The sequence below is a fragment of the Bactrocera oleae genome, chromosome 4 (assembly GCF_042242935.1).
Source record: "Bactrocera oleae isolate idBacOlea1 chromosome 4, idBacOlea1, whole genome shotgun sequence".
Taxonomy (NCBI): domain Eukaryota; kingdom Metazoa; phylum Arthropoda; class Insecta; order Diptera; family Tephritidae; genus Bactrocera; species Bactrocera oleae.
In genome coordinates, this window is record NC_091538.1 from 23089463 (window position 1) to 23106333 (window position 16871).

Below are 16871 nucleotides of genomic sequence, written 5' to 3' on the forward strand. Positions count from 1 at the left end.
TAAACAAGAAATAACCTTAATTTCGATTGCACTGAAGCTATAATACCCTTCAGAAATACAAAATACTACAAGAACTTGATTCTGATTGTTCAGTTTGTATGACAGCTACATGCAAAAATTATCCGATCTGAACAATTTCATAAAACGACTCTTGGAAAAAAAGAACATGTACAAAATTTCAGATCGATATCTCAAAAACTGAGCAACTAGTTCGCGTATATATGTACATACAGACAGACGAACATGGCGAAATGTACTCATCTCGTCATGCTATCATTTAGATAAATATTTTATAGGGTCTCCGATGTTTCCCGACGATGGGTATAAGAAACATGGTTACCGGATGTCTGTGATATTGCTTTTATTTACTCCTAAGTCTTTCTCCTGATAAAAGATCTCTATCCTTGATTAAGAGTACTAACCTGAACAAAACACTATCAAAGTTTAATAGCGAAGGAATTTCGCTATGAGTCAGTACTTTATTCACCGTATTAACCAGATTTTCATTTTAAAAACACATTTAAAAACTGTCTCGGTAGAAGAATATTTTACTCAAATGTGGAGGTCAAGATGAAAATAATGCCTAGTTTGACAGCCTCGAAGCTTCGCACCGATGTCGAACTGGAGAACCGTTACAATGAAATTATTTAGTCTTGATAGAAATTATGCGCAGAAAAAAGCGACATACGTATGTACTTATGTACCTATGTATGTATATTTTCATTCAAAAAATTTTCATTTAATGCTAAGCTAAAACCAATTATCAACTTGTTAGTAATAAAATTTATTTTTCCAAGCATGATTAGCTTTCTGCGCACCTTATTCAAGCATACAAGCATCATATGATTCCCACCTTCAGGCTTTTTACCGAAAATTTTCCGAAGGTTTTAATAAAAATCAAAGGTGGAGATATGTTGGCTTACAGTCCACAAAATATCCTGTTTTTCTCAAAGAATATTTCTCTATGGATTTCAAACGTCATTGGCATGCTCACAGAAACAATGATGTCACTAAAATCGGTACATTGGTAAAGTCAGGAATATAATAAAGAAATTTTTCAATGCGGTAGACGTGGAAAAATATTGTTTTAATTATATTTATAGACAATTTCCAAAGCTTCGTAAGGAAAAGTTGAAAGATGGAAATATACAAATTTTATCAAGGTTATGACTGTTTCGAAAATTGAAGCTTATGAAAAATATGCTGACAAACTTTCAGACTCTAGGAGCAAATATGAGTACTAAGTTAAAATAACTCCGCAGTCAACTGGATAAATTTTCGAATAACATTCCAAATTATAATGAGAAACAGAGAGAGTGGTTTCATCATGGTCCTTAAAAAGTATCGGGAAATTATAAATGAAATGCTCATAAAATGAGTTTAAGTGAAATATAACATTCTTATGTTTTCGATCTATACTTCTATGTTTCTTTAATTTTCGAAACAAAATTGTCATTAGAAATGCATTCATATGTACATAAATATAACATATGTACGTATACCTCTTTTTATTTCATGTTTTTTTTTGGATTTTTGTATTTAAAAGTTAACTAGAGCAAATCTTTTAAAATCATTGATAGTTTCATAAATTGTGAGCCCAAATACATATGTAAATATGTACTTATATCCATAAAGATTTTATATCTATAGCATCAAAACCACTGCTGTTCAGTTTAATTCTTAAATAAGTATGTATATTGAATATCGACAAATTATAAGAAATACGAGTATCAAGAAATTAAAAAAAGTCAACCTGAAAAATAATTGTTTTCTATCATCTGGTCGGAATTTAGTTGCTATCAACATAAGAACTCGTCCGGTTTACCATACGAGTATCAAAAAGACTGAAAAATACTTAAGTATTTTATATAATCAGGTCGGAATTTAGTTGCTATCAACGTAAGAATTCGTCCGGTTTGACGGATGTAAACGACAATACTCTGCACTTGCAGCATCAACACAAAGCCAGCATTAAGAATTCTTGGTAAATTGCAATTCTATATTAGAAAGACAACGGTATCGTCACCGCATGACAGTTACTGTGCTAACGGTGAACAAGAGGGAGAGATCAACGACAACAGTGCGAGCACCGGTGTAAGCAGAAGCATACCATTCCTGGCATTTCGTCAGTCGTACAACGACCTCGACTTTGATTTGTGGTACTCACTATGCACGTGAAAACGACAAGTATCTCAGGAGAATTACTGAGCTTTCTGTGCCAGGTAAAGAGAACAAATTCCAGTTATACTCTGATGACCAAATGGAATGGTAAAACGAAGTATTAAAATACACAGGGCATTATATACAGAAAACAAATGTGAGCGAAGAGAATGTGTGTGTGCAAAAATAGAGTGAGTATATTCTTTTACATCGCATCTCCACATGCAATGTACATTGCTAACCATCTGTCAAATACATTGCCATTGAAGTTGGCAATGTCTTGTGTGGGCATTTGCTATCATGAAAATAATCATTCTCGATATGGCGTCGGCTAGGTATGTTTGCGCTGATATAACGCATATATGAGCTCTTGTATCGATTAAAAATTTTATGAGGATGACAAAAATTTATGTGGTGAAAGAAAAAAGTATATTTATAAAATTATTATTATAAAAAATATAAATTTATGATTTGGATATTATTTTGCTAAATTGCAGTTTACGTAACAAAACATAAAACATAAAGTATTTTATCTAGGATGGCATCATGAGACCGAAACTATGAATGTACAAGTTGCATCTTCAAAATATGCATGAGCAATGTGCAGTCTCCATTGGCAATATTGCTAGCAATTTTTTGCAATCTTTAATTGCCTGTCGAAATGCCCCGTTATTTATTGATAACTAGTAGTGCAAACCCTACAAGAAACTGCTGACGGGTTCACCAATACACTCACATTTATTATGTCAGTACTGACAGTCAAATGAACAGACAATCAAATTAACAGTAAACTGTCAGTGTTTACGATTTTTCAAAAATTTTCTGTATTAGTCGAAAAAAGACAGCATATATTTCAATAGAAGTTTCGAGAAGTTGTGAAACAGCTATGAAGCTGTTATTCCGTGCGATAATCCAAAAGTGTTGCGTGCTCCTGTGCAATAACTCTCTTTGTGTTAAAAAAATAAATAAATATCGAGGGAGTTTTCAAATATATACGTCAGTAATTATTATGTTTCAAATAAAATTATTTTTTTTTTGTTAAATCTTCATTTTTTGAGGCATTTTTAAATTCCGAAATATTTATGAACTGGAGAAACACATACAACAGAGCTTGTGAGAGGAGCAAGGATGGAAACAAGTGAAATTTTCTTTTCATAATTTATTATTTAATAATATTTTTTCACACTCTTTTTTTGTATTTATGTATATTATTATAACTTATATTAATTAAATTTTTGAATTTATTAAAGAAATAAAAATTATATTATCTACTGCGCAAAAGAATTTTATACTTGTACAGTCATAACTGACAAATTGCAGCTATGATAACGTTTCAGTCATAACTGACTATTTTCAGCAATGATGGACGTATGGTCAGCAATGACTCAAGAAAGACATGAGAGTGAGCAGTATAGATATATAGTGAATCAATTCCGAATACCCATGTATTAAAGAGAGATGCAGACTCACACACACGTTTTTTTACATCAGTTTTTACACAAGACTCTTAAGAAAATGATAGAAACTTTGTTCTGCGCGTTGACAAAAATGACTGTCACTGTTCCTGTCTGGAAGTGAAGATCTCTGCAAACTACTTACTTTACCTTCTCAGATACATACATACATATACATATAAAACACATAAAGCAACGCATAAAATATGGGCGTATTGAAGCAAGTTTTGCTGGTAAACGGCCTTTAAACGACCTACACGCGCTCTTCGCTAAGCAAAAACGAAATTCGTTCGTATTGCCATATGAGGAGCGGGACTCAGAAAGAAACTCTTGCCATATCTTTAAACGAATTCACATAGGCAGTCTTATACATACATATCTACATATATGTATATGTGATATACATCTGTATGTATGTATACTTTCGAACATTTACGAATTCAATTCTTGTTTGTGTATCCACGTTATGGTGTATAACTATTTGGTTTCTGTCGACTCCAAGACGCCTTCTTCCCACCCAAACCTCCTCGCATGCCATTGAAGGTAATATTTAATGTGTGTATTTTTCATTTTTAATTTGATCTCTCATGGCTCTCCATGACTATTTTAGCTCCAATGATAGCCACAAATAAAATTATGTTGATACATTGATATACTTATGTACATATGTATGTAAACTGAGAGCAAAGTTGCTTCGACTTTAAGTTCGTACACAGTAGTTTTGATATCCGAACGCTGTGCACAAACCGTTGTTCTACGGCTGGCCACTCATTCGCGGAACAACTGTCTATCGCTGCAGATGTGGTAACGGTTTGTGGACTGTAGTTAGTAAACCGTAAACTTGATTGTTAAAAATCGTGTTTCAGCCCTCGTTTTGTGAACTTCGCTTTCGTCAATTTTCACATCTATACATATACATACATGTAGATGTACAAGCAATTACATATGTGTTGATTTTTCCATATTCTGCGATGATCTTGTACTTTTTAGCTTTGTCGGTCGTCACTATTCGCATTCCGCTGTTCTGGCGACATAGTTTTCGTAAATGCACGTAACGGTACTCTCGCAAATTCCACAAATCCCGCTAGACAAGTAAAATATAGCAACGCAAATAGAAACAAAAAAATTATGGATTAATAGATTTAGAGTAAGATTGACAAGAAACTTATACATACATAAGTATGTACTTATGTACTTGTATGTTTACACTACAGCAACTTGCTATCTACAAAGTATTTCTTAGCAGCTAATGATTTTTTACTAAATATAACAAGTGAAAAGATTTTATAAACAATACTTAAAGTACCAAATGAAAATTACTTGAAATAAAAAAAAAGCTTTGCTTTTCATTAAAAAAAAATGTAAATGTGTGCTCGGACCAGACGCTAAGTGCATGTATAGTACACATGTATGTACAAATATACCAAACACCTAAACATCGAATTCGTATATACATATTCCGTTTTCGAGTACGTATTTAATGCAGCACCAGGCTTTCCCATACAACTACGAGTATATTTGTTTAATTTTCTGTAGTCTATATTAGCTTATACGCACAATGGCGCCATATGTACCTACACTGGGCAGAAAAAGTCTGCGTATAAAGTACCAACAAAAATAAATTGTTGGAAAAAATAACTTTATATACTTTTTATTAAAACCAATTTATTTGATATTCATTAAAGGACGTTAAATATGCAGTTTTATGAAAATAAAAGTGATAAATAACCGACAGTAACATATAAACAAAACAAAACATACGGATAAAAAGAAAATTCATTAGAAAAAGTCTGCGTACAAGGTACATACATACATGCTTATGTATATAGATAAGTCGAATAAAGTTATTCTTCAAACGAATTATTCTTAAAATTTAATATCAAGTCGGATATCCCCACGCTTAAAAACTTCCGCTAAATGTTTTGGCATGGAATAGACAAGCATGGAGGTTTCTGTCGAAGGGATGTGAGCCCATTCCTCGCGCAGCACATCCTAGAGTATATCCTTTGAGGTAATTGTGCGTTGGCAAATTTTACGTTCCAGTGAATCTAATAGCAACTATTCAGGATTAAAATTTTGTGGCGTTTGAAGTGGACTCTATATATTCCATTTGGCCCACACAATTACTCTTTATGCACTTCCATATCATTGCTTCTTCACCACCGCTCTTCACAGTATGCATCAAATTTTCCTTATTGAGTGCCGCGCGTGTTATTCGCCCCTTGATTTCAAAGATGCAAAGTTTGCTCTCATAGGCAAAAATAACTTTGTTCCAAAATTCCCAGGGCTAATTTAAGTGCTCTTTCGCGAAAACATTATGTACTTACCTATTGAGTAGCGATATGAATAAGTTCTGGTGTGCGACTTGACCATGAAGCCCTGTTTTTTTTGATACCCTCTCAACCTTTTGCTACAGAGTATAATAGTTTTGTTCACCTAACGGTTGTTTTTATCATCTAAAACTAATCGATTTAGATATAGGGTAATATACTTATATATAAATGATCAGGATGAAGAGACGAGTGACTGTCTGTCCGTCCGTCCGTCCGTCTGTGCAAGCTGTATCTTGAGTAAAAATTGAGATATCTTTATGAAACTTGGTACACATGTTTCTTGGTACCGTAAGACGGTTGGTATTGCAGATGGGCGTAATCGGACCATTGCCACGCCCACAAAACGCCATTAATCAAAAACAAATAAATTGCCATAACTAAGCTCCACAACAAGATACAAGACTCTTATATACAGGTTCACATTAGAGAGGGTATCTGCAGTTTAAATTTTTTTTTTAAAGTTGGCGTTGTTTCGCCCCTTAATAAGTTTAATAAGCATATCTCCTAAACCGCTAAAGCTATTATAACAAAATTAACTGAAAGCAAATGTTTTTAGCGCTTCTACCTAAAGTGTGAAAATGGGTGAAATCGGGTTACAACCCCGCCCCCAAATTACAAATACGCTTACTTCCCATATAACACAATTTTAGATTCTATCTGATTCTTCCACTTTCCACTATGCAAATCAAGCAACAATGATTATATCGGCGTAAAACTTTGCGTGAATAATACGTTTAAAGTATGCCACCTTGTGACCAAAAATATCTAAATTGAACCGAAACTGTTCAAGCCCCTAAGTACTAAATATGTGGACCCCAGTGCCTATAGTTGACTTTTTACCGAAAATATCGGTCAACATAGAACAAGGCGGCAGGATACACAAAGAAATCTAAAACGAGTATACCATTTGACTTTGCGAGGGTATAAAATGTTCGGTTACATCCGAACTTTGCCCTTCCTTACTTGTTAAATTTGCGAATTGTGTCAGTGCAGAGAGATTTCTTAAAACTTTTCTTAACACTTTCGATTTTGGATGCAGTCAATCGAAGGTCTTGCTTCACACTTTAAAAAACGTTACTAGTTTCCGGCTGTGCTAGTACTTTGGCCACCCTGGACAAGCCGAGATACAAAAACTCCGGTATGTTTGTAATTTTTTTAATACTCTTTGTATGAAAGAATGTGTTCTTCCAACAATTTGACCGATTTCAGATTATGTTTTTCCTTCTTCGAAAAGTTTAACCATTATTTCCCTTTCAGAGTGGCTTATTTCTTTTCTTTTCGGCGAGATTCGATATTCTAAATTTACATCTTTTGAAATTGCTACCTTTACGAAAACAAGTAAAACTATAACTTTCCGATACTTTTGCAATTGGTTATTACGTAGGGAATTCCCATTTTACTACTTGTACGCAAACTTTTTCTGCGCTGCCAAAATTACTATTTTTTGTAAATTTGTCTATAAAACTTTGGTGTCAGATTTTCATTGCTTTAAATGCTATGGGATTAAGCAAAAGACTAGTGATAAATCACTTAATATGATAAATTATTTTGTTTTATCAATAGAAAATAAGAGATAAGCGTGTACGCAGACTTTTTCTGGCGAGTGCATGTGGGTCGTACTGAATGTACATACATACATACTTGTACTTGTATGTATATACTTTGTGTAGTTCATAGTATCGCATGCATCCAAATCTACATATATACACATGTATATACAGACGTGTTCGAAATAATAGGAACAACCAAAGCGTACATGGAAATCCATGAATGAAATTTTTGCAAAAATATTTTTTCAAAATTTTTTTCGACACACAAGGTTATAGTTTTTTAAATATACAAAACCGAAACAACCTGTTCGAAAAAACAAGAAAAAACGTTAACTTCGAATGCAGTGCAATGCAATGAAGCTATAATAACCTTTACAAATACAAAGGTTTCTTACAATAACTTGATTCCGTGAAGATGCCTCGTCAAATAAAAAAGTTTTCTATACAAGCACTTGATTCCGATCGTTCAGTTTGTATGGCAGCTATGTGCTTTAGTCCTCCGATCCATAAAATTTCTTCGGAGATTGTATTATTGCCCTAAATAATAATCCATGCCAAATTTCGTGATGATACCTCGTCAAATGAAAGAGTTTTCCATAGAAGCACTTTATTCCGATCGTTCAGTTATATACTATAGTGATCCGATCTAACAATTTCTTCGGAAATTACATTGTTGTCTTAGAAAATAACTCATGCTAAATTTCGTGAAGATATTACATCAAATAAAAAAGTTTCCCATACAAAGACTTGCTTCCGATTGTTTAGTCTGTATGGCAGGTATATGCTATGGTGTCCGATATCGGCTGTTCCGACAAATGAGCAGTTTCTTAGTGAGGAAAAGACAGATGCAAAATTTCAGATCAATAGCATAAAAACTGAGGGACTAGTTTTCATATATACAGACGGACCGACGGACGGACAGACAGACAGATGGACATGAGTAAATCAACTGAGCTTATCATGCTGTTCATTTATGTATATATTTTATAGGGTCTCCGACGTTTCCTTCTTGGTGTTACAAACTTCGTGGCAAACTTAATATACCCTGTTCAGGGTATAATAAGAACAAATTCGTTCTCGACATTAAATTTTTGGATCTCTGCTACACAAATTTTCATTACATTCTAATATTCTTATCTGAGTGCGAATTCGGACGAGTTGGGAGTTTAAATTATTGTTAATTCTTCAAAACCGGGAACAGCTCGACATTGTTACACTGACCAAAGGGAAGTTATTAAATAATTGCATTTGAGAATTACATACGGATACATACATATTAAACTCCGAAAATAATTTGCTGAAAGAGGAGAAGGCAGAAATAAACTTCCAATAAGCAGGATGAATTCAGCACAAGAATCGTTAAAACGTGGCACGTTTACGACTTCCAGGCAGTTAAAAAATTAATTACAAAGGTCAATATCAACACAATATATAAGAAAAATGTGGATTTCTGCTAACCTAAAAGCACGTAGTCCAGTGGACACAAGATTCTATGCTCCGATAAGACAAAGATTGTTCGGTTTGTAATCAGTGAGTTAACACGAAATATAGTACAACGAAGAGTATAAAGCATGGAGGCCTCACACTGATGTTACGGGGTTTTTTTTTGAGATAAGTGTTGGGCCTCTAGTAATGCGCTCAGTAACTATGGACACCATTTATTATGGTAATATCTTATGCCGAAGAGGATATGCCATTGGGAATGGATCTACCAAAAAAATAATGAGCCAAGGCGCATCTTGAAAGAAGCTAAGAAGTGGCTTCGTAGCAAAAATATTAATATAATAGACTAGTCGGCATGGTGGCGGGACCTTAATCAAATCGACCATCTCTGGGTGAATATGAGAAAAGGTGCAAGAGACTCCTCCTTAGATCCCTCATTCTTGAGGATTCTATGTACTCCAGATATACCAAAATAATAAAAAATCGTGTATGAACAACGTAATACTTAATGCAAAGGCAGTCGTGTACATTTCTCCACAATAATTAAATTGTCGTATAACTATTTATATTTTGTTATTATTTCTTCGAAGAGGTTGTTTCGGGCTCAAAGCCTAAAAGTGGGCTGTGCCACGCCCACTGTCTAATTTTGAACGCGGTTCCTATCCTTCTTTTTTCCAGTGAATTTTGTTATTATAGCATTAGCAGTTTAGGAGATATGCACATTGAACCTATTAGACGCGGGACCACGCCCACTTAAAAAAAAAACTTTACCTGCAGATGCCCCTCCCTAATGTGATCCTGTGTACCAAATAACAGTCTTGTATCTCATTGCGGAGCTTAGTTATGGCAATTTATTTGTTTTTGATTAATGGCGTTTTGTGGGCGTGGCATTTGTCCGATTACGCCCATCTGCAATACCAACCGTCTCACGGTACCAAGAAACATGTCTACCAAGTTTCATAAAGATATCTCAATTTTTACTCAAGTTACAGCTTGCACGGACGGACGGACAGACGGACGGACGGACAGACAGTCAACTGGATTTCAACTCGTCTCTTCATCCTGATCATTCATATATATACCAACTCTAGACTTGCACAACTGTTTGTCGAAAAAGTTTTAATAATACTTTTGAAAAATTTTATTTATGGATTTTTATATTCGCTTCGGCTGCTCTTATTATTTCGAACGAATCTGTATGTACATGTAATGTGTGCCTTGATGTGATTTCCATTTAAGATCCATTGCGCTAAGTTCATTCGAGTGAATTTATATGTATGTATGTGGTGCCGCACATACGCCCGTCTGTCGTCATTGTTCAAATAGACTAGAAGATACGCAGATCGGAGTGAAACTGAACAGCAATTATCAAAGACTCGATAATAATGTAAACCACACAAAATAGCTACAAAAAATACATGAAATATGCGTGGGGTTATGATGCAGCAGTCAATAATAACGAAGAGAAAATTTGTAAATAAAACGCAGGGAACATCAAATTAAGTTCTTCATATCTGCCAAATTCAAATGCAAATTCTTCTCAATTTTCCTGGCATAGCCTATATACAAAGATTGGTATGTACATACATAGGTAATTAGACAGATAAAAGTATTTCGTGGATCTGAACAAAGTCTATGTGAGGTGTATTAAAATCCGCTTGGTTTCAAGTTTATTGCAAAAAAATATCGAAACTATTAACCCTATTACAGTTTTCAACTCCACTCAGTTGAATTGAAGTTAAAGCAGTTCAACTTCAACCAAATTCTTTTCTAGTATTTCGAACTTACCTATTTTCAGTCGATGTTTCATTGGTGATGCCAACTAAGTGAAGATTTGAGGGCTAATTAAGAAGATGAAAATTTTTAAACAAAAATCAAAACAACTCAATTCTGTTATTGCTCACGAAATAAATAGAGGAAGGTAAATAACTATTAAAATGGGCATTAGTAGAGCCAAAACGGATATGCTGCATATACGACAACGCTTTTAAGGCTGATCAAATCCATTGGAACTTTCTAATACCAAGTAAGCCAAAGTTTTATTGACAATTAAATGGCTTGTATGTAATATTTGTTGCAGAGCCATAAGCTATTTTCATTTAAATAGGGAAGCATTTAGTTTTTTACTAAATGATATGAAGAAACATTACCACAAACTCTCCTTTTTTTGATAACGGTAATTAACAAAAATGCAGTTTAGATGATATTTAGTTTGTGCTAACGCAAGCTATGATAAATATTATGGACACCGTATTTATGCACAGTGGATTAAAACAGAATAGACTGAAGAGAAGCAAAACTCTGCAAAAATTTACATACATACATATAATCTTATATACAATAGATTGTATCGACTCTTTATGTTCGAAACGTTCACGGTCCCTTCATTTTATTTTTACTGTTTCAAAAATATGGCTTGCATCGTTTAAGTTCGAGATTAGAATACCTCGGCCACGTTTAGCTCTGGCCAAGGTATTATTAATTTATATTATAGTAAGGTACTCAATAGAGTAAATATTTTATTTATGATCAAATACAAAAATGTTATAAGCGGTATAAAAATCCACTGAATTAAAATTCGAAGTTTTAATAATAAACACAATTTTAATCTAATTCGGTTGATCAATATTTTTGGTTAATCCGTCAATAGTTAGCTTCTTTAACCGATGATTATTAGGTGGCAGTAGATATATCTGACCATTTATAAAATCAGTTTGGAAATGTATGCTTCCATTTTCATCAACAACTATTTCGATTGATTTGAAAGATATCAGATTTCCTGGCAATAATTGTTATATCTCGAAATTAATTTCATTAACACCTACATTTTTTGCTGCCATACACTTAGCTCGAATACTGAAAATATTTGTGTTGATTGATTATTTTGCAGTTGTACGCACATGCTTAAGGTCAATCGAAGTTTTTCAACATTTTGCCATAAGAATTAAGTTTTAGACACATGCATATATTTAGAAGGATACTTTTATTTATGAATTGTTTTCACTTTTAACATAATTGAGATATAAACTATCCTATATTTTAAGTTGGATCAGACTCCGGACAAACAATGGGTTCAACTTCATTGTTTGTCGAAATCTTGAATGGATTACATCAAATTTGGCATCATATTAATTTATTTTGATGTTCATAGACTCACTTAGTTTCATAACTATATATTACATCCCATCAGCAAAAAATTGTACTTAAATCATCCTCTAATGAAATAAAATGTTCCCCACAAGTCGTGCTATAAAAATAAACCGTAATAACTTTTTTGTTATAAATGTATTACATTTATTTATTTATAAATAAAAAAAAATTTTATTTTATTTTATATAAAAAATTATTTTTAAAAATTATGGACCGTAAATGACCCTGACATGCTCAGCGGCCTGAAGGGTTGAAGTCGGAACTGCCTCAATCATTTTTTTTAATGGACTACTTCAATCTCGTCAGGTTTCTTGGTTTTGCTCTCTCGCTTGGCATAACCCCATAAAAAAAACTCTGGCGCAGTCAGGTTAAGTGACCTTGGGGGCGAGAGGAAAGTGGAGAATATTAATTGGTTTTCAAATTTGCGTTGGAGCTCCGCAATAACCGGTCTGGCTAAGTCATAAACATGTTTACCAACAAACATGTCCATCTACTCGGGGAGTGCCGTCAAAATTCCGCCTGAATTCCCTTTGAAATGACGGACTGCAAAGCATGGTACCGCTGCACTATCCAAACCCTCTTTTCGGTATACCAAACATTCATTTTTAAAAAATTTAAATAATAACATGCCAAATAAAAAAAAATTAAGACGAATGCTAACACAGAAAAAGTTATTAAAGGTTTGTTTTTGTGGAACGATTCGTCAGTCACCCTGTATATGTAAATTGATTTGATGTGAAAAAAGTCAACCAAAGAATCAAAATTCATTATATTAGGGATATGAGGTTTAGACCAAGATGAATTTCATTTACATTGAGCGACAAACCATTAATATAATTCTATAAAATTTTCTAAATTTCTTAATTTCATTAAAATATCTAACATTTTGACCAACTTAAACGGTTTGAAGTCAGGTGGAAAGTCGGAAATCATTACATAGGAGGCAGAGAAATGAAAGGGCTGATTACATAAAGTTTTGACATTGTTCAGGTATACTTGAAATTTTATTATCAAGCAATTTTATAAATATATTATATTATTATAAGTATATCTATATGCCGGATATCTTAAAATCCTGAATATTGGTTATTTGAGGGGTAAGGCAAGTTTTCACCCGCTTTAATGCATTTTAGGCACAGAGATACAATGTCATTTCTCTGAATTTCAATAACATATATCACAGATTGACAGTTATGGTCTGATTTTGGCAATTTTAAGACTCGAGATGCATACCTCAAAGTTTTATCCGAATACATTTTGACGGATATATTCTTTTGTGCTTAATTTGTCTAATGCAAAGTGAAAGAATCATATGGAATTTAAATTTGTGCTATATGGTAAGCAATCGTGGTTGTAGTCGGATTGCGATATGTTATGTAGTGCATTTGTTTGAAATGTTCGAGTAGGTCAAGATATATGATTTCACCACGCCCATCAGCCCAATTTGGTTCTTGGATCGCGTAAAGTCCTCTTGTACCATCCTGGGTGTTAAATTTAATGTCTTTTGTGAATTTAGTTATTGATTTATCGCGTTTTTGGAGAGGTTGAGGTTACAAGACGATTTTATCCATTTTCAAACTGGTGGTTCACATAGGAATTGTACTAAATGAGTTTGGTTATTTCAGCTTTAGTGGTTTAGGAGATATGTACAATAAAACTATTAGAGGGCGGGACCATGCTTATTTTTTAAATTTTTAGCCCACAGATGCCCCTTGCTACTGCGATCCCCTGTACCAAATTACAGTTTTATATCTTAATTAAGTTCTTAGTTATGTCATTTTATAGGTTTTCGATTAATGGCGTTTTGTGGACGTGGCAGTAATCGGATTACGCCCATCTACGGACTCGTCCTCACTTTTTGGTCAAAAACACATGTACCAAGTTTCATTAAGATATCTTAATTTTTACTGAAGTTATCGCTTGCACAGACGGACATACGGACAGGTAGACAGTCACCTGGATTTCAACTCAACAACTTCATCATCCTGACCATTTTTATGTGTACCAAGATATAGGGTTATAGTGATACACACAACCGTTAGGTGAACAAAGCTATTATCTCTGTAACAACATGTTGCAGGAGTATAAACACGTTGTATAAAAATTCAACATGCATTATTCGAAGAAACCGAATGGTTTACAATCAAATTTGTTATAATAAGAGTAAAATAGGAAAGGTACAATGTTTTACAAAAATGTACAATTGTTGGCGCATGCCGCTGATATTAATACTATTAGCTTTAACAATCACGCCGTTACTTCTGCTTTCTCCAGGCTAGACAAAGAAGCGAAGCGAATAGATCTAGTGGTGAATGGGTACGCTAGCTGAGTCATGTCGTCCGAATACACGAAATCACACTAGCTTTGAAGGTGTTCGATGCGGTACCCGCTGGTGGAAGTAGAAGAGGAAGATGACCTCCATTCCGTATATTCCAATGTAATATTAGTAGTAGATTTATCTTCATAACTACATTTTTTTCGTCCGTAGTTTTATTAAAATGTCACACATTTTGACCAACATAAATGATTTCAAGTCAGATGGAAAGTTCATGACGTGTATATCAGGAATTGATTGGATTAACTTTTGTCATTACTTAAGTATACTCTAGAACATAAGTATATCCAAACAATTTTATGAAGACTACTCACAAACTGACCGACATATTATGCATAAAATCTGCTAGAATAGCGTATATCATTATATACATATAGTATATGGAATTTGGGGTAATTCGTGAAGGTTTGAATGAAATTGCTTTAGATCTTAGACTAAACTTCATACCCTTAATATAATGATTCCCGATCCTATGACTGATTTCTTCCCGATTGGGTATATATTCTAACTTCAGTCTCTTTCGATGAATTTTTAATTAAGTGGATTCATATAATGATGAATATTGAATCCTTACGCAGCATTTATTAATATAAAGTTTTGCCAACACTTGAATACATTTCTTCACCTTTGAATCGCGCCCATTGCAAAGAGTATAATATGTTCGTTTACATCCTTCCTTACTTGCTCGATTACTTATTAACTGCTATAACTTGAAGAACATAGTATTAGTTTTTATACTCTTAACAGGGTATATTAAGTTTGATACGAAGTTTGTGACACCCAAAAGTAAAAGTCGGATTCCTTATAAAATATATGTATACTCGTATAAGTATGTAAAGGATCAGCGTGGCGACCTGAGCCGGTATAGCCATTTTCGTTTGTCTGTCCGTCTTTATATACGCGAACTAGTCCCTAAGCTTTTGAGATATCGAGCAGAAATTTGGCACACGTCCTTCTTCCCAAGAAGCTGCTCATTGGATTACTACAGCTTTAAGCTGCCATACAAACTGACCGATCAAAATCAAGCTCTTGTATAGCAAGCTATTTTATTTTATAATATATCTTCATGGCATATGCATAAATTATTACCGAACACAATGCCACAATCTCCGAAAACATTATTCAGCTCGACGTATGACATGGTATATTCACGAAATGGATTATTGTCCAAGACAATGCTGGGAAGGGAAGTTATTGTGTTTTAAGTGTCAGTATGTTTTTGTCATCAGTGCGAAAATGAGCTTCGAATAAAGAGCCAAAATTAAATTTTGTTTTAAAATTGGTAAAACATTTACCGAAACGTTTCAATTGATGAAACAAGTTTATGGCGATGATTGCCTATCCTGTAGCAGAGTGCACGAGTGGTTTCAACGTTTTCAAAGTGGTCGTGACGACATACATGAGAAATGAGCCGAAACCCAAAAAATCGCGCCGGGAGAAGTCAAAAGTGAAGACAATGCTGATGTGTTTTTATGATTCCAATGGTATTATCCACAAAGAATTTGTTCCACCCAGCCAAAACGTTAATGCGGTATTATACCTTGGAGTTTTGAAGCATTTGGTGCACCGTATTCGACCCGAATATCGCGAAGATGGAAATTGGCGTTTGTTGCACGATAATGCGCCGTCTCATCGACGCTTGTGGCCAATTATTTGACCAAAAATCACATTTTAACAATCAACCACTCCCCGTATTCATCTGATATGGCACCGTGCGACTTCTACTTTTTCGAAAAAATTCATTTGCTGATGAAAGGAAAGCGTTATGCAGACGGGGAGGCCATTCAAAAGACTTGCGTCGGCATACTGGCGGCCATACCGGGCAACAAGCTAACACACTCGTTCCACATGCTTTTGGACCGTGCAATTAAATTAATTGATTTTGCCGATAAAACAATTTGTTCTGTCTTTTTTTTTAAGTCCTGTTTACTTTGGAACGCACCTTGTATGTACTTATATCAAAGCCAGTGCATCGCATGACCGAATTTAGTATATGTATGTTCATATATAGATTACACATACTAATAGTAGCTAATGAACAAGGCGGTTTTTTCTTGGACGCACTTTGTGGAATTGATATAACTTCAAGTTCAATCCTTTCGATGCCTATTAGCCTACCAGACTATCCTATTAAATACATAAGTACATTGGTTATTATTATAATATTTAATGCATGCCCAGGGCCGTAGAGAGAAACCCGGTGCTCGGGGTGATATAGGGTGAAGGCCCCCTATTTAATTTGAGAGAAATTAGTTTCATTTTACCATATGTATATACTTATTTTATTAATGTTACATGTGCTCCAGTACATACATATGTATATTATAATTCGGGTAAAGCATCCTGAAGAAACATTGATGCTGATCTCAAAAAACTTAATTTTTGATTGACCGCTGAGAAGCATAATATTAAATTATAAAGTTACGAGCAAATATTCTTATGAAAT

At 34.1% G+C, this 16871-nt stretch overlaps 1 long non-coding RNA gene across 1 annotated transcript; it reads left to right on the forward strand.

The window, feature by feature from the left end:
- The first annotated feature begins 4038 nt into the window (after positions 1-4038).
- Positions 4039-11898, forward strand: LOC118682126 (uncharacterized). The gene is made up of 3 exons (XR_004977786.2): positions 4039-4761; positions 10739-10966; positions 11831-11898. It is a non-coding gene; the product is annotated as an uncharacterized lncRNA (long non-coding RNA).
- Positions 11899-16871: the final 4973 nt, after the last annotated feature.